The sequence below is a fragment of the Myxine glutinosa genome, unplaced genomic scaffold (assembly GCF_964187855.1).
Source record: "Myxine glutinosa unplaced genomic scaffold, kmMyxGlut1.1 SCAFFOLD_479, whole genome shotgun sequence".
Taxonomy (NCBI): domain Eukaryota; kingdom Metazoa; phylum Chordata; class Myxini; order Myxiniformes; family Myxinidae; genus Myxine; species Myxine glutinosa.
In genome coordinates, this window is record NW_027616576.1 from 217593 (window position 1) to 238100 (window position 20508).

Genomic DNA, 20508 nt, shown 5'->3' on the forward strand with positions numbered 1-20508 from the left:
AAGTTCCACCGGCTGGGATACACTGAGTCTTACACGGAGACACAAAACTACAAATACTGCTTCCTTAATAGTAGGAGTGGAGATGATGTTCCAGATACTTCTGGCACTCTTGACACCATTGTGGAGGAAACCGATGAACAGATCAATGATGAGGTTGCGGTTGATGCTGCGCTTGAGGATCAATCAGTGATGACAGCCAAAGTGCCAGCCAGTGAAAGTGAATTGTCAAGTAATGACCAGGTGGTTTTTATGGAGGTTGGGGAAACAAACAATGCAGTCACTCAGTTTGTTGGAGACAATATAGATTTAAACATTGTCTCTATTCACGGAAACACTCCCTTTCACTCAATGGGTTGGATCGAAGTCACCTCTCCGGCACCACCTTTGCCAGATCCACAGACAACAGCAGCTTTCCCCCAGGTGAAGTTGAAGGCACTCGACAAAGCTAAGATCCTGAGAGGAACTGAAGTAAAGATTATTCCATTTACGAACAGGAAACAGATAGGAACGAACACGATCATGTTTCTCCCCCTCGCTGAGCTTTCCTCCTCCCTGGCTCATGATCAGCCACTCCTCACTCCAGGTGACACACTCTGGGCAGCGGGGTGGGTGATCAAAGCCAACGATCCTGAGTTCCCACACTCCAACTGGAATGGCTGGATGAAGAGAATCCATGCTAATGATGCAAAGCAGAGCACACAGATCGAGTTCCTCCCAGTTATTGAAGGAGACCCTAATGACCTCAACACCATCTTCACCACTCTGAAAGAGTGCATACGGCGCGCTGGGGTCGCTATAGTGACCTTTGATCTTCCGATTTGGCTGAAGGCTGTGAATATAATAAAGCAGGCAAATCTACCCGTCATTCCAAGGTTGGGTGGTTTTCACCTGCTGAAGTCTTATCTTGGATCAATGGGTAACATCATGGAAGATTCTGGACTACTAGATGTGATCCAGTTGATCTATCCTGGAAGTACGACAGCCAACCACATCATGGATGGAGGATGTTTTGACAAGGCAATCCGTGTTCACCTCCTCATCGATGCAGCCATCTATCAACACATCATGAAACTTGCCTTCACTGAGGAGGAGCGTGGTGACATGAAGACCTTCATGGAGAAGGTGGCTGATGGGAAGATGGGAGCCAGACACTCAGACCCAGTAGTGCCAGTGTTTGAGCAAAGGTTTGAAGAAACCTTCAAACGACTCGCAAAAGGAGGAAGAACACCTGCACTCTGGGTGGAGTACCACCACATGGTAGATGTGATCAAGGTCTTTATCAGAACCGAGCGACTTGCAGACCACAATGGGCATCTGTCCTGCATTGTTACCAAGATGCTTCACATCTTTGCCGCTGCAGGCCATCATCAGTATGCCAAGGGCGCACGGCTGTACTGTCAACTCATGAAGGAACTAGAAACTTTGCCTGCTTACAAAGACACCTTAGAACGTCTCACTGCCCACGGGAACCACGTTGTCCGTTACTCAAGTCATGAGTGGTCCGGCACATGGTGTGACATTTGCATTGAGCAGACATTAATGAAGGCAGCCAAGTCACAAGGTGGACTGAGCAGAGGAAGAATGAGAAACAGTTTTTCTGGCCACAAATGCTGGGTGCTCACCCTCAGTGAGCTACTTTGTGTGTAAATGTAAAAGTGAAAATATAAATGTTAACAATCAACTCAGAATCATGAAAAACCCTTATTTGACCCCTCATAAGTTACTTAAGGGCCGATTTAAAAAAATAAAAATTCTCGAAAATAATTTTTCGGTACCCGAATTCAAACAGCTTTTTTTCTGGGTTTCCCACGGGAGTTGAACTTCAACATTTTAACACATGTTATTACACACCTTTACAAACATATTGGTGAAGAAATTTTTTGGTAACAATTTAGTTAACAGATTTGTGAAATATCTCATAAAATGCCCTTACTATGAATATAGTCACACGGACAGTCTAAGGTGACATTGTCAGGAACGATGAAGCTGGAAAGCAACGCCATTAGGACTTCATAACAAAGAGCAAAGTTGGTCCAATCAGTCCTTGGGAAAAGATGATGAAGCTTAATTTATATAATCCCTCAGACCTTATAATCCTTATAGACCTTATAATCGGCTTTCCGGGAGAAATTTACAAAATTTGAATTTGTTCATATTGAATAAAACATAACTAAGTCATATCAAATGAAAGAGTACGGTGTTGAGAAACGGAATAAACTAGTGTTGTTGATATTTTGTGTAGTTACAATGGTATTTTGATCTTTTAGTGAAATATGAGTGGCCAAAGTTGTTTCATATAACATGCACGTTCTCATATGAGCATTTGATGGTCCAACAGCATTTGAGCAAACAGTGATGAATTCTTCTTGAGCTCAACAACATGAGAGGCTAACTCTTCTCATTCTAGGATCTCAGAATTATTATTAGTCTTAAAAAATGGAACCCTACTTTTTTCCAATGTTATATTACATATCAATAAATTTAGAGTGAAATATTAGATTTATCACAAAATTCCCATGGGAATACACACACCCCTAGACTACAAATGAACCATAACTTCATGTAAAGTTCCTCCTTCCATCAACGGGGTCTTCAAACACCTTCCTCCTCCTCTTCGTTGGTATCAGGTTCTTGTGGTCAAATGCTGTCTTTGGTTTTCGCCAAACATGTCTTCTGGTACTGTGGCCAAATAGCTCTACCTTTGACTCATCTGTCCAAAGCACATTGTTCCAGAAGTGCTGGTCTTTGCCTCGGTGTTCATTGGCAAACTTTAGTCTTGCCCTGATGTTCATTCTGGAGAGCAAAGGTTTCCTCCTGACACACCTCCCATGTAGATCTGGACGGCCTGGACGCGGAGGCAGAGCTGCTGGCGGGGGTGCCGGGGGTCCGACCGCTGGGGGGCGGCCTTGACGTGGAGGCAGAGCTGCTGGCAGGAGGTGGTCCGGATCGAGGTGGGTCGGCTTGAGGCGGTCCACGGAAATGCGATCCGGGGCACCGCCGATGTCGACCGTGAAAAATTTGTCCCCGGTCTCCAGCACGTGGAAAGGCCCGTCGTATGGGGGCCGTAGCGGTGCCCGGTGGGCGTCGTGCCGGATGAACACGTACTTTGCCGTGAGAAGCTCTGGGGCGACGTGGGAAGGCGGGCAACCGTGGTGTGCTGTTGGCACCGGGGCGAACCTCCGGGCGGTCTCCTGAAGGGCGGAGCGCTGTTGCGCCGCGGACCAGGGAGCCGTGGAGTCGGGGATAAATTCCCCCGGTACCTGCAGTGGTTGCCCGAAGACCAGCTCCGCCGAGGAAGCGCGTAGGTCGTCCTTGGACACCGTCCTGAGGCCCAGCAGGACCCAGGGGAGTCTGTCGACCCAGCCGCCGTCGCAGAGGCTGGCCTGGAGCGCGGCCTTCATAGAGCGATGAAAGCGCTCGCACAGGCCATTGGCCTGGGGTGGTAGGCCGTGGTGCGGTGGAGTTGCACCCCGAGCCCTTGCGCCACCACGGCCCAGAGCTCCGAGGTGAACTGGGGGCCGCGGTCGGACGAGATGTCCGAGGGGGCACCGAACCGGGCAACCCAAGTGGCGATAAAGGCTTGCGCCACCTCCTCCGCAGACGTCGCCGCCAATCGGACGGCCTCCGGCCACCGTGTTGTGCGGTCGACCATGGTGAGGAGGTGGGTGAACCCTCGCGAGGGGGGCAGACGTCCCACCAGGTCAACGTGCACGTGGTCGAACCGACGCTCGGGCACCGCAAACGGGGCCAACGGGGCCTGGGTGTGGCGGTGGACCTTTGCGCGCTGGCACGCGAGGCACGTCCTGGCCCAGGCACGGACGTCCTTCCTGAGGCCATACCAGACGAACTTCGCCCCGACGAGTTTCTGGGATGCCTTTGTGCCAGGGTGGGACAGGCCATGGATGGCGTCGAACACTGGGCGCTGCCAGCCAGCGGGCACGATGGGGCGAGGCCGGCCGAGGGAGACGTTGCAGAGGAGGGCCGTGCCCGCAGCGTCGAACGGCACCTCGATGACGCGGAGGCCCGTGACGGCGGTCCGCAAGGCCTGGACGCCGGGGTCAGCGGTCTGGGCCTCCGCCATCAGGGCATAGTCGACCCCAAGGTGGACCGCGTGCACGACGGACCGGGAAAGGCAATTCGCCACCGGGTTGGCCTTACCCGCCACGTGACGGATGTCCGTCATGTATTCGGACACGGCTGAGAGGTGGCGCTGCTGCCGTGCCGACCATGGCTCGGCGGCCTTGGCCATCGCGAACACAAGGGGCTTGTGGTCAATGAAGGCCGTGAACGGGCGGCCCTCCAGCAGATGGCGGAAGTTTCGAACCGCCAGGTGGAGCCCGAGCAACTCGCGGTCGAAGGTGCTATAGCGGCGTTCGTGCGGGCGAAGCTGCCGGCTAAAAAACGCCAGCGGTTGCCAAGCACCACGCACCCTTTGCTCGTGCACCGCGCCCACCGCGTAGTCCGATGCGTCGGTGGTGAGGGTGATCGGTGCATCGGGCGCCGGGTGCGCCAGCATGGTGGCGTCGGCCAGAGCCAGCTTTGCGGCCGCGAACGCCGCGGCCATCGGCTCCGACCATGCGATGTCACCTTTGCCCGGCTTGCCCCGAAGGGCCTCGTGCAAGGGGCGGAGGAGCCGGGCGACGTGGGGCACGAAACGGTGGTAAAAGTTTACCATGCCCAGGAACTCCTGGAGCCCCTTGATCGTGCGGGGCCGCGGGAAATCCCTGACCGCCTCCACCTTGGCCGGTAAAGGGACGGCCCCGTGCTCGGTGATGCGGTGCCCCAAGAAGTCGATGGTGGCGACGCCGAAACGGCACTTGGCGGGGTTGATGATTAGGCCATGCTGGCCCAGGCATTCGAAAAGCGTGCGGAGGTGGAGCAGGTGCTCCTCCCGGGACGCGCTCGCGACTAGGATGTCATCCAGGTAGACAAACAAGAAAGGTAAGTCGCGCAAGACGCTATCCATAAGCCGCTGGAACGCCCGGGCCGCATTCTTCAACCCGAAGGGCATCCATAGGAATTTGAAGAGGCCGAAAGGGGTGATGACGGCCGTCTTCGGGACGTCGTCCGGTTGGACGGGGACCTGATGGTAGCCCCGGATGAGGTCCACCTTAGAAAACACGGTCGTGTTTGCCAACCGGGCTGCAAAGTCCTGGATGTGTGGGACCGGGTAGCGGTCGGGGGTGGTGGCATCATTGAGCCGGCGGTAGTCCCCGCACGGCCGCCATCCCCCGCCAGGCTTCGGCGGCACAATGTGCAGCGGAGAAGCCCAAGCGCTGTTGGAGCGCCGTACGATCCCCAGCCGCTCCAGCGTGGCGAACTCTGCTTTCGCCACGGCGAGCTTCGTGGGCTCGAGCCGGCATGCCCGGGCATAGACCGGCGGCCCGACCGTGGGGATGTGGTGCTCTACCCCGTGTTTAACGGCCACCGCTGAGAAGGTGGGCCGCGTGAGGGCCGGGAACCTGGCGAGGAGGCGGGTAAAGTCGTCCGCTGCCGGAAGCGTGCAAACTAAACTCGCCGGGACGGAACCTTCCAGCAAGCCGATGACAAATGGGAAGCATCCTAGAAAGATCCAATTAGTGGAATAGCATATGCTATATCCACCATTTTGTATCCAACATGCACTTGATTTGAAGAATGCGACAACTTATGATCCAATTAACTATAAGAGACGATTTGTCAAATCCACTATAACATTTGCATGAAATTTTAACTTGAATTTGCACTCGCATCTCTCATGGAACACCTCACCTGGCCACACTCTCGCTCAACCTCCTCGAGCTGCAGGATGATCGTGCCAATTGTCTGTCTGTACATCTCACAATCTTTCATCAGTCTACAGCGGCATCGTTTGAATTCTTCCTTCGCTTCCAGATACTATGCAGGTAAAATACACCCCACAAAAAATAACCAGGTTAATGATAATAGCAGCACCGATACAACATTGGTAAGGTAGGTAACCGATACAACATATCAATTGCTCGGAAACATGCATGCTCTCATGCACCTCAAGTGAGAGGATTTGACATTTACTCACAGAACTACTTTTTAAATACATTATGAGGCTCATGGAGAAGCTGTTTACCTGCAGACGGAGACATGAGACAACACCGAACTTCATGTCAGAAAAGCACAGCCGATGATCGTTGAGGAAATGATGTAATTTCCTGGTGAACTCTGGGTGCTGGTGACACCATCTTATGACTGTTTCTCTCTCCGCAGTCAGTGAGGAAAATTAATCTAAAATATCTCCCCCCCTTTCTTAGTCCCCACAATGGAGTGGTGTGGGCCTGTGGGAAATGCCCATGCTCCGTCCTCTAAATTTTGATTCCACCTGCAGCCAGAATTGAATCCCTGAACTCCCAGAGAGAGCAGACACTTTAACCACAATCCCACTGAGTTCTGATATATTGTAATTCAACTCGAAGAGGAAGAGTCCATATTGTTCAACTGAAATTACAGTGAAAATCATCTTACTATAATTCACCAAATGTCTGTCTGTCTGTCCGTTCCCATGTACCGCAAAAACGGCTGAACCGATCGCAACGAAATTTGTGTGGGTAATCCTGGGACCCCCCTGGAGTAAAATAGGCTATATTGTTTTTCCAATTTTTTCCCAATTTTCCAGTTTTTTCAAACATGATGAAATAATATTTACCGATATGAACAGTGATGTGGCTTTTATTGAAATTCTACAAATACTGTTTGATGATTTGCGTGTGATATGATTTAACGGATGTTTATATAAATCGTTTAAAATAAAAAAAGTCTTTGCGTGTGATATGATTTAACTGATGTTTATATAAATCGCTTAAAATAAAAAAAATCTTCAATTTCTGATATTTTGCCTTTTCATTTGGGCCTCCCAATTGAAGCTCCGCCCGTAGGGCCGGTACCGTTGCTAGTTTGTATAACCACAGAATTCCAAATAAAAATGTATACCAAAAAAACAACCCTCATGCCACAAAGGATAAAAATATTTGTGCAGAAACAAAAAAAAAAGTTGTTTATCTAGCATTTGTTTTAATGCAAAATTCCACCAAGAAAGTTAATTATTTAATTTGGTATTGCTTATTTACTTACGCACTCAAATTTGTTCATTTCCTCTCAAGGGTCAGTTTGAAACCCACCTTGTGACGTAATTCTTCAGTATGCCTGACTTCGTCTTGCAATGTGAAGAATGGTTTTATGTGTTCCTGGCGTTTTTCAACAGCCTCGTATCGATCTTGCTCCAAAATGTCAAGGATGGCTCGCTCCGTATCAGGAACACTTTGGCAGCACACCTGCAAGAATTCACACCTGTATCTACTGTTTTATACAAAACAAAAACCATTCTTTGATATTATGTCCAAAAGAAAACAAGGAGAAAAATAAATAAAATGTCATCGCTCCGTAGTTTTAGTAATTTTGCTAAAGGAGTTAAGGCCGTTAGTCGGCCATTACAGGAGTTAAGGCCGTCAGTCGGCCATTACAGGAGTTAAGGCCATCAGTCGGCCATTACAGGAGTTAAGGCCATCAGTCGGCCTTTGCTCGGATTACAAAACAAAATCTTCTGTATATGTATACTCGTGTTTTGGCTTTGTGCCAAGTTTCAACAAAATAGGTCTATGCATGTCTGAAAAACGGTTGGGGATACATTTAAGTAACAAAATGGCCGCCAATCAGCCATCTTTGATCGCATCGCGAAACTAAATGATATGCATATGTATACCATCATCTATTGTCTTTGTGCCAAGTATGAACAAAATCAGTCCAAAATCTCCGAGGTATGGTTGCGGACAGACGGTAGAAGAGACTCAATCCAAAAGCCCCCGTTTCGGACTGAGTCCAAAGCGAGCTCATAAAACCACAATCTTTTTCTTTTTTTTGTATACTGAATCGAGGCTCGTGAAAGAGCTAACATTTATTTCACAAACAATCAACCAGACAAACAAAATATATAAAAGAGGGAGCGGAGCGGAAGACAAGATGGGGAGAGAAGGGGAAGCACACAAACACAACATTTGAGAGCAGGGAGAAGTGTGGGAGGGAGAGGGCTTGGGGGGAGGAGGCATGGGAAGGGGGGGGGGGTATAAAACACAAGGAGACCAAGGACTTCCAGGACAGAAGTTGGTATTTCAAAAAAGTGTAGGATTTGGGGTGAAATTAGCGGGGGTAGAAAAGATCAAGGTTTTGGATGGGGGAAGATAAGAGATGGTGGTGAACAGCTGTTTTAAAGACCTGGAGGGTGGAGTGGGATTGAAGAGAGTGAGGGAGTTTGTTCCAGAGGCGGGAGAAAAGAGGAATGAAGGAGTGAAGGTGAGCAGAAAGTCTTGATTTTGGCAGTTTAACCATAAGAGGGTTGCAGGCAGATCTTGTACGACCTGCAGGAAAATTTGGGGGACAGAGCCCAGAGAGAGCTGGGGGGGGGCAAGGCCAGAGAGGAGTCGGTAGAAGACGGAAAGACCACCAACCTGCCTGCGGTGAGTGAGTGAGAGGCCCTGGGAGTTAGCTTAATCGTGGGAGATTCCAATGATTCTGAATGCTTTGGTTTCAACAGCGTGAAGACGAGCTGGGTGTGAGGAAGGAGCACCAGACCAGAGGGGAGAACAGTATTCCATAGAGCTGCGGATGAAAGCCTTGTATGTGGTGAGGAGCTCGGGTGTGCCAAGGAAGGACTTCGCACGACGAAAGATGCCCAGTCGGCGACTGGCTTTGGAGGCCAGATTTGAAATGTGGTTTTCCCAGGAAAGATCATGGCAGATAGTGAGACCCAAAAGCTTGAGTGACAGAACTTCTTGGAGAGGATTATTCAGAAAGTGGATGGGAGGGTTGTCCAGTCGGTCTTTTCGGAGAGACATCGTAAGAGTGTGAGATTTGTCAGGATTGAAAGACAGGTACCACTTGTTTGCCCAGTCTGTGATTTTGTCCAGGTCTGCAGAGAGTGAGGAGGCTGCAGACTGCCAATCTGAGGGATGAGGAATGGAGCGACAGAGAGTAGAGTCATCAGCAAAGAGATAGAAGGGATTTTCAAGAGAGTCAGAGAGATCATTGATGAAGACCAGAAAAAGCACAGGGCCCAGAACACTGCCTTGGGGAACTCCAACCTGAACAGGAGGAAGAGGAGATGAGAGAAACCCATTCAGGGCCACACGTTGGCTCTGACTAGAGAGGAAGTCCGCCAGCCATGCATGGAGATTTCCATGGATACCAAAGGAGGAGAGTTTGGTGAGCAGAGCGGGGTGCCAGACCGTATCGAAGGCACGTGCAATGTCAAGGGAGACAGCTCTAATTTCCTGTTTGGCGTTGAGTACCTCCATCCATTGTTGAGAAAGCAGAAGCAGCATGTCCAGAGTAGAGTGACCAGGTCTGAAACCAAATTGATGGTCAGAGATCAAGCCATTGGAGAAGAGGAAATATTTCATATCTGAAGCAATGATGGATTCCATGACTTTGCTGATAATTGGGAGATGGCTGATTGGTCTGTAGTTGCTAGGATCTGTTTTTGCACCTTTTTTGTGCAAAGCGGTGATGTTTGCTGATTTCCAAGCAGATGGCAGATGACCTTGAGCAAAAGAGAGGGTGAAGAGAACAGAGAGGGAGTGAAAGAGCGGAAGAACATGATTTTAGGACCCGTGGGCTGATGCCGTCAGGACCAGTTGCAGAATCAGAGTCGAGGTTGACAGAAACTTTTCCACCTTGTCAGGAGGAAAGAACACAGAGTCCAGGAGCAGCTGGGGTACGACTGGGTACGGTGGGTACAGAGAGGGATGGGTTTGGGACACAAGATTTGGAGGCAAACACAGAGTTGAGGCATTCAGCTTTTTCACGTGCGGAGTCAGCCGTGTCGCCATTTGAGGTGAGGGAGGGGATGGAGGGGGAACAAACACCAGAAACAGATTTGACCAGACGCCACCAGGATTTGGAAGAGGGAGACAGAAAAGAGAGTTCGGTCTTGAGAACAGAGAGATATTGTTTCCTGGCTCTCCTGAGGGTGGACCCACACTTGTTTCGGGCTTTGTGAAAGGAAATGAGATTTCCTTCCGTTGGATTTGCTTTCCAGGAGACGAAAGCAAGTTGTTTCTGGGCAACAGCCTCACCACAAGATTCCGTGTACCATGGACGGGAGGAAGGGTATGACAACTGAAGACGAGATGGGATAAATCTGTGCATGAGAGAGAGCAATTTACTTTGGAAGAATTCCCAGGATGAGTTGATGTCAGAGGTGGTAGAGATGGGAGACCAGTCCAGATGATTGATGGCTGCTTGTAGACCGTGCCAGTTGGCCTGAGTGAAATGCCAGACTCGTCAACGCTGAGGAGGCTCTCTGAGAATGGTCAGAGAGATGTCCACTTTAACAAGCACATGATCAGATGAGCCGATTGGAGCAGAAGAAGAGCAGCAGACATTTTCAGGGAAGTTAGTCATAACCAAGTCCAGAAGAGAAGATGCTCCGTTGACTGAGATCCGGGTCGGGAAATTGCCAGATTGTGTCAGTCCCAGTGAGTCGCAGAAGTCCTTTGCTGAAGAGCCATGGCTGGTGAGAGAGGTACCCACACCCAGCCAACTGGCATGGTGACAATTGAAATCACTACATATGAGGAAGAGAGAGTTGGGATGGGTAGATAGAAGTTGGTCCATATTATCAGACAGCGAGATGTAGATGGAGTCATCACTGTTCGGTGGATGGTACAAAACACATATGAACAAAAGGTGGGAGCGAAGGGGAAGCCGTAGCCAAAGGTATTCCTGGGGGTGAGGTGGAGAGAGGGCAGTGGAGGGCGAGTGAGGAAGTTTTTTTTATAAAGATAGCAACCCCACCTCCAGGACGAGGCTCGGTCTATCATACCGGAGGAGGGAGTAACCTGGGAGAGATACCAAGGAATCAGAGACATCATGAAGGAGGAAAGTTTCTGTTAAGCAGATCACATCTGGTTTGTCAGAAGCAACCTGTATGGAGAGATCAGTCAAGTTTGAGCGAAGGCCCCGGATGTTTGAGGTCCATACCGTTAATGAAGAGGAAGGGGGAGCATCGGATACAGAACAGGGGGTGGGGGGGAGGGTAAGATGTGGAAGAGGAGGAAGAGGTAGGGAGAGCTGTTGAAGGTGTGTCAGAGATTTCAGAGTTTCAGAATAGCTTGGAGAAAGGGAAGAATGGGGCGGACAAAAGGTTTGATGGAGATCGGGTGAGGCACAGTGAGGTGTTATTTGAGGAGGGGGAAGAGCGAGGCAGAAGGTTGGGGGAGATGAAGGTGAAAGTTGGAAGGGGGAAGAAGCAGGGACCACGCTTTGAGGAGGAGGGCTGCATCTTACCACCAGGGCGGCAAGCAGATGGCGCATCACCATCCCTCAACCGTACACGTGATCTTTCATACTTCCATTAACCCGACTAAACAAATCTAACCCAACCTTTTTAATTGCAGATTACTGTGTTTTCTACACCCCTTTTTCCCATTTCCTGTTCGTTCATTCCCTTGCTTGTTGGATTCACCCGTTGCCACCACTGGCCCACTACCAGTTGGTTGCTTTTTGCCTTCTATCTCCTCACCTTCCCATGAACCTAAATTTTGTATTGAAATAAGAAAAACACACTTCATCTTCTGCAGAAATATGAACTACTTTTGTCCAATTGTTTTTAAAATCCGATTTAACTTCTTCTTTTTTTTGTATACAAGATCGAGGCTCGTGTAAGAGCTGACACTGATCACAAAAAGACAAACTGACACATAAAACATATGATAAAGGGAGTGGGAGAACAAGATGGAGAGCAGGGACATCGGGATATCTGTGGGAGGGAAAGGGCTTGAGGGGAGAAGGCATGGGAAGGGGGGGGGGGGTGAGGGGGGGAGAGGTAAAAAAAAAAAACACATGGACACTGCTAGGACTTCCAGGAAAGAAGTCGGTATTTCATTAAAGTGGATCTGGGGTGAATTAACGGAGGTAGAAAAGATCAAGGTTTTGGATGGGGGAAGTGGTGGTGTACAGTGGTGGTTGGTACTTCCAGTTCTCTGGATGCCCGTCAGATTGATTTTGTGGGACTTTGTTTCTGAAAATATTCAGGCACTCGTTCAACGTCTGCTGCACTTGTGCTTGGTCAACCGGTACTTTTCCGTTTCTGACAACTTCCAATCTCCTTAAACCGCTTGTACCACTCTCCGATGCTAGTCTGCAATGGCGGATTCCTCCCATACATTGAACACAAATTACGCTGTCTCCACCCCCTTTCAAAATTTCCACCTTTTGTCGCCTTATAGCCAAGAATTAAATTGCATTACATCGGACTTTTTCCACCGTTAGATGGAAAAACTTCCAACTTTTTCCACCGTTCTAATCTACATTTACAAATCAATGGCAAAAATATTGATTACTGTATTAAAAAAAAAAAACTTGTAATGCTTTGTACCTGCTGCCAGTACAAAGCGAGCTGTGCGAATCAGCGGGCTGCTCTGGCACAGGCTGAGATCAGTGTATAATGTTCCTCGCTGAAATGCAATAAGTTAAATATGAATAAAAAATATGGATCTCATCATCGGAGGGCATTTTTAGGTAGGCCATGTCCTTCGCAGGCCCAATGGCCATATCTATGCCAAAAATCAAGTACGTGAGCCTCTCCGTTTAGGAGTCTATAGGTAGCATACACACACACACACACACACACACACACACACACACACACACCGTTTTATTTATATAGATGGAATTACAACAAAACACCTGCAACCAGCCAACCACAGCTTGGTGGGGCAAGCTAAAGTTCAGTGAGGCTACAACAAAATCTAGAGTCCATAAATACAGTGAGGTGCACTGATAATGTCAACAAAATTCTGTGTGCATATACGTCATTTGCCAAATATCGAAACTAAGAAAAAAAGCAGGACAGAAGTGGAAATCAAATAAGAGGAAGAAAAATGATAACCTGTGTCAGGGCCTGTAGCTCAGAAATTTTCGATTTCAGCCGTTCGTTCTCCTTTTCCAGCTCCACCAGTGCCTCTTTGCTGGGACGTTTCTCCATGTCTTGTTTGAGTTTGTGCAAATGCTGCCTCTCTATCGTGCACTCTTCCTCTGCCTCGCGAAGTTTTTGTTTCAGCTGGTCAATCTAAATAAGCAACAAGTTCAACAAAAAGAAGTTTAATTATACTCATGATTCTCATGCATCGAATTAAAGTTTGTAGTTGTTGCCACAAAATGCAAGATATTGTGCCTTGTATGACCTCCAGCTGCAGGTCGTGGCAGCGCATCACCACCGTGTTCTTCTCCTCACTGAGTTGAGCGCACTTCATGGCCAGCGTGCAGTTCTTGTCTTCATCATTGTAGTTGTTATGTTCTTCCTTCATTTTGTTTTTCCACTCTCTGGATGTGTTCATCTCTTCACCCTGCTTAATGTATAAACATACTGATAAAGTTATACAAGCAAATACAAGGAACTTCAACATAGGAGGCCATTTTGATTTATATGCGTTCAGGCCGAACATATCGTCGAACCTGTCATATATCACAATCGCCATGCTCTACCTTTACGTTTTTCATTCAGTGTGAAACACAAACAAACAGATTGTTAGAATGAACATCAAATATCGAAAGCATCGGCGTTACAGGACTTTCAACGATACATTATGTATAGGCCTTAGGCATTATCCCTTCAGGCCGCATCTGACAAATTACCCCAGGTTTCTTAATACAGTAACATCGTCCTCGTAATAAAATAAAAAACATATGTCACCCACAGGGTGAACCGTATCTTGCCAAGTGACCTTGACCTTTGACCTTGACCTTAATAATTTCGTATGGTGAATAGTATGTCTTCATGACCAACGCACATGAAATATTGAAAGATTTTGATGAGAACTGAGGAAATAATTTTTTCATGAAAATTCCGTTTTTTCGTCATGACGTCATCAAATGACGTCATAGCGTCAAACTGTTTACAGATCTGGGAAGCACTCATCAAGGGCATTCATATGAGGTATTACTCGATATGGTACCTACGATTTCAAAATTTGACCTTGGGGTCAATAATTTTCGACCTCCAGCGCTAACCATGAAGGTCAAGGCCGATCGCCACCAAAAACTAATCAGCTGAGCGCCGGACCATATACTAGATTCCCATGAAGTTTGGAGACGATCCGATCAAAGTTACTCAAACAATTAGTGTTTCGTCGACCTCCATGATTGGCCGCAAAGTGACCTTGACCTTTGACCTTGACCTTCATAATTTTGTGTGCTAAAGGGTATCTCTAAAAGACTCTGATATGCGAACTTACAAGAGTTTCCAAAGGGAACTGTGCTCTACAGAGTGACCTAAACAATGCGAACTAAAGCAATACAATATACATGAAAAGTGCAGTTTTTTCGTCATAACGCCGTCAAATGACGTCACATTGTCAAACTAGTTATATGTTTGGAAAGCACTCAACAAGGGCTTCAATTTGAGGTACTACTCGATATGGTAACTGAAACTTGAAAATTTTACCTTTTGGTCAAAATTGAATGACCTTCAAAATGACCTTGAAGGTCAAGGCCGATCGACACCAAAAACTAATCAGCTGAGCGCCAAACCACACCCTATATACCCACCAAGTTTGGAGGTCATAAGATCAAAGTTACTCAAAAAATAAGGGTTTCGTAATTTGACCTTGGGGTCAATAATTTTCGACCTCCAGCGCTAACCATGAAGGTCAAGGCCGATCGCCACCAAAAACTAATCAGCTGAGCGCCGGACCATATACTAGATTCCCATGAAGTTTGGAGACGATCCGATCAAAGTTACTCAAAAAATTAGTGTTTCGTCGACCTCCATGATTGACCACAAAGTGACCTTGACCTTTGACCTTCAAAATTTTGTGTGCTGAAGGGTATCTCTATAGGACTCTGATATGCGAAGTTACAGGAGTTTCCAATAATAACTGTGGTCTACAGAGTGATCTAAACGTGAAAAAAAATGATTAACCACAAACAAACAAAAAAACAAACATACAAGGTGACTGATACATCTTGCAAAAACTTCGTTTTGGCAAGATAATAAATAAAAAATAATAATAACTAGAACTGCCACTTTAAAACTGCTGGCAGTGATGACCGGTTTACTCGCACCCACTTTTGATGCAACCCCACTGTTGATACAACCCCACTTTTGATACAACCCCACTTGTGATACAACCCCACTTTCATTGGACATGCTTTGACACAACCCCCTTGGATACAACCCCGACACACACACACACACACACACACACACACACACACACACACACACACACACACACACACATCCCCCCTACCCCCTCCCACACACACACCCACACCCCTCCCCCCACATGCACACCCTTCCAAACACACACACATCCCTCCCCACACACACATCCCTCCCCCCCCACACACACACACATCCCCCCTACACACACACACACACACACACACACACACACACACACACACACACACACACACATCCCTCCCCACACACACATCCCTCCCCCCCCCCACACACACACACATCCCCCCTACACACACACACACACACACACACACACACACACACACACACACACACACACACACACACCCTAACCCCACCCACATCCCCGCTACCCCCACCCACACCCCTCCCCCCAAACACACACACACACCAACCCCCCCCCCCCACCACCTACACACACACATCCCTCCACCCCCACACACATCCCCCCTACACACACACACCCCCACACACACACACACACACACACCTCACCCCCAACACACACACACACACATATCCACACACACACACACACACACACACACACACACACACACACACACACACACACACACACACAAACACGCGCACACCACTCCCCCCACACGGTCACACATATCCAGACAAACGCACATCCCCCTCCCCCCACCCCCCAAGACACATCCCCCACACAATCCCCCGACACACAACCCCACCCCCCACCCCCCACACACACACATCCACATCCCCACACACACACACACATTTCCCCTACCCCCCACCCACATACACACACACACACATATCCCCCCACCCGTAACACACACATGCACACATCCCCCCCACCCCCACCACACACACACACAAACACACACACATATATATCCCCCACCCCTAACACACACACAAACACATGCACACATCCCCCAACCCCCCCCCAACCCTAACACACATGCACACACACAAACACCCCCACACCCCTCCCCCCACACGAACACCCCTCCACACATACACCCCTCCACACACACAGATATCCACCCGCCCCCCTCACACCCACACACACATCCACACATCCACGCACACATCTCCCCACCCCACTCCCAACACACACACCACACCACACCACACCACACCACACGCACCCATCCCCCCCTCCTCCACATGCACACCCCAACCCCTCCACACACACACAAATATCCACCCCCCCCCCCCCCACACACACACACACACACACACACACACACCCCTCCCCCCCCCACACCCACACACACATCCACACATGTCAATCCATGCACTGATTGCAGAAAAAGCCATTTTAAAAAGAAAATTAACCTGAAATTGCAGACAGAATTATTTATTTTATTTGAGAAGCTAAACGCTTCTTCTTCTTCTTCAGGCGCTCATAACTTTGAGTGAAATACGATCGAGTTAAAAATAGTCAGAATTGGAGCAAATCTGTTTCATTCGTTTGTTAATATGCCTCACCTATTGATAATTCTGCAATTGGAATTTCATTTGTTGTTGAAATGACCGCGGGAGATCGCGTTATCGTGAGCACGTTATGGAAAGACAAAATGGTGTGTTTCTGCTTCTTTGAACAATAAAGACTTATAGCTTCGCGACCGTACATCCAATCATCTTGAAATTTTGCACACTTGTTACTCTTCATGACTTCTACTACAGTATGAAGTTTCACGTCGATCAATAACGATCGTTTAATTAACGATATCTGCCAAACCACGTGACCTATCGCAAATTCTAAAATGACATTTTAGTCGACTGACATGCTGAACATACCTGTGAAGTTTCTCCTCGATTGGATCAAAAATGAGGGAGGAGCTACGTTTTAAAGGTTCATGCTTTAAACCGTCATAACTCTGAAACCATGTGTCGGATGACGTCGGCCTCGCTGACTTTTTTGTTCGTCATGGGCATGCGATTCTGCGTGCAAAGATTGGCCTCGATCTGTTCAGCCGTTGCAGAGAAAAATGGATTTTCGTGTTTTCACGAAAAACAATATGGCGGCCGAACCACGTGACCTGCGACGTCATAATTACCATTAAAATATTCTACAGACCGAGTGCCTCCTATGGTGAAAATTTTATCTCAATCGGCCCTATTATTGCAGAGAAAATGCTTTTTAAAGGAAATTAAAACTGAAAATGGCAAAAGCACTGGGAGATGTGGCCTGGCAGGACAAAATGGTGTGTTTGTTCCTCTTTCAACAATAAAGACTTTAGCTTCGCGACCGTACATCCAATCATCTTGAAATTTTGCAAACTTGTTCCACCCGATGAGAGCTACATTGTATTAAAAATTCAAGTCGATCCATGCAGTGGTTCAAGAGTTACAAGCTTTTTAAAATTTAACTTCCATTATTTATTGCGGCCAAACCATGTGACTTAAAAAAACGTCTCAAGTAACGATTAAACATCCCCCCATGAGGAACACTTGTGTAAAGTTTCCACTCGATACCTTCACAAATTATGGAGGTGATTCCATTTCTAGTTTGAGATTTTAAAACGTCATAACTCTGAAACCACGTGTCGGATGACGTCGTGCTCGCTGACTTTTTTGTTTGTCATGGGTATCCGAATACGCATGCCAAGTTTGGGCTCGATCCTGTATTCCCAGTCTTTTCACCCATAGCCTACTTCCTTGTGTAAATCTCAACTCAAAAAAAAAAAACAAAAAAAAACAACATTTCCTTCTCTGTTCTCATTCGTTTATTCATTCTTATTCGTTCGTTCGTTCTTCGACCACGTGTTTCTCCCCCATTTCCCCAGATAGTTTTCACTCATTAACCTTCAATGTTTACACTTTCCCCTCAAGTTATGTATTCCGTCATATTTTATAACACCTTTTTCTTCTTCTTCTTTAAAAGGCTGCTTTCGACTTGCTCACCAAATCAATTCATCCCAAAAAAAATATCCATCTCCTATAGTGCCTTTTTTCTACATTCCCTAAACTCTCCTGCACTCCATCCTCCATCCAGCGTCCTTAAACGTATTTTTAACTCGAAGGTCACAAGAAACTCATTTTGCAATAAATGTTCGTTTCCCATAAATCGTACACTTTCAAAAATCCAATCTCACCCCTCCCCTCCAAATCTTCCCCATAACCCCTCCCCTCCAAATCTTCCCCATCACCCCTCCCCTCCAAATCTTCCCCATCACCCATCCCTTTCAAATCTCCCCCCTTTCCCCCTCCCTCCTAAACTACCCCCTCACCCCTCCCCACCAAGACGCCCCCTCGCCTCTCCCCTCCTAGACTCCTGCCTCACCCCTCCCCTCCAAATCTCCCCCATATCCCATCCCTTTCAAATCCCTCCCCTTGTCCCTTCCCTCCCAAACTCCCCCCTCACCCCTCCCCTTCAAATCTCCCCACCCTCATTGCTTCTCAATTTCCCCCCTCTCACTCCCCCTCCTCAAAGCGTCCTCCCCGCTTCTTCCCCCTTCAAACTCTCACCTCCATCTCCCCCAACCTTCTGCCTCGCTCTTCCCCCTCCTCAAATAACACCTCATTGTGGCTCACCCAATCACCATCAAACCTTTTGTCCGCCCCATCCTTCCCTTTCTCCGAGCTATTCTGAAATCTCTGACACACCTTCAACAGCTCTCCCTATCTCTTCCACCTCTTCCACATCTTACCCTACCCCTCCTCCCCCCTGTTCTGTATCTGATGCTCCCCCTTCCTCTTCATTAACGGTATGGACCTCAAACATCCGGGGCCTTCGTTCAAACTTAACTGATCTCTCCATACAGGTTGCTTCTGTCAAACCAGACGTGATCTGCTTAACAGAAACTTTCCTCCTTTATGATGTCTCTGATTCCATAGTATCTCTCCCGGGCTACTCCCTCCTCCGGTATGATAGACCTGAGCCTCGTCCTGGAGGCGGGGTTGCTATCTTTATCAAAAACTCTCTTCCTCACTCGCCCTGCACTGCACTCTCTCCACCTCACCCCCAGGAATACCTCTGGCTACGGCTTCCCCTTCGCTCCCACCTCTTGTTCATATGTGTGTTGTACCGTCCACCAAACAGTGATGACTCCATCTACATCTCGCTGTCTGATGATATGGACCAACTTCTATCTACTCATCCCAACTCTCTCTTCCTCATATGTGGTGATTTCAACTGTCATCATGCCAGTTGGCTGGGTGTGGGTACCTCTCTCACCAGCCATGGCTCCTCAGCAAAGGACTTCTGCGACTCACTGGGACTGACACAATCTGTCAATTTCCCGACCCGGATCTCAGTCAACGGAACATCTTCTCTTCTGGACTTGGTTATGACTAACTTCCCTGAAAATGTCTGCTGCTCTTCTTCTGCTCCGATCGGATCATCTGATCATGTCCTTGTTAAAGTGGACATCTCTCTGACCATCCTCAGGGAGCCTGCGCAGCGTCGACGAGTCTGGCATTTCACTCAGGCCAACTGGCACGGTCTTCAAGCAGCCATCAATCATCTGGACTGGTCTCCCATCTCTACCACCTCTGACATCAACTCATCCTGGGAATTCTTCCAAAGTAAATTGCTCTCTCTCATGCACAGATTTATCCCATCTCGTCTTCAGTTGTCATACCCTTCCTCCCGTCCATGGTACACGGAATCTTGTGGTGAGGCTGTTGCCCAGAAACAACTTGCCTTCGTCTCCTGGAAAGCAAATCCAACGGAAGGAAATCTCATTTCCTTTCACAAAGCCCGAAACAAGTGTGTGTCCACCCTCAGGAGAGCCAGGAAACAATATCTCTCTGTTCTCAAGACCGAACTCTTATCTGTCTCCCTCTTCCAAATCCTGGTGGCGTCTGGTCAAATCCGTTTTTGGTGTTTGTTCCCCCTCCATCCCCTCCCTTACCTCAAACGGCTACACAGCTGATTCCGCACGTGAAAAAGCTGAATGCCTCAACTCTGTGTTTGCCTCTAAATCTTGTGTCCCAAACCCATCCCTCTCTGTACCCACCATACCCAGTCGTACCCTGCTGCTCCTGGACTCCGTGTCCTTTCCTCCTGACAAGGTGGAAAAGTTTCTGTCAACCCTCGACTCTGATTCTGCAACTGGACCCGACGGCATCAGCCCACGGGTCCTAAAATCCTGCTCTGCTGCTCTATCTCACCCTCTCTCTGTTCTCTTCACCCTCTCTTTTGCTCAAGGTCAACTGTCATCTGCTTGGAAATCAGCCAACATCACCGCTTTGCACAAAAAAGGTGCAAAAACAGATCCTAGCAACTACAGACCAATCAGCCTTCTCCCAATTATCAGCAAAGTCATGGAATCCATCATTGCTTCGGATATGAAATCTTTCCTCTTCTC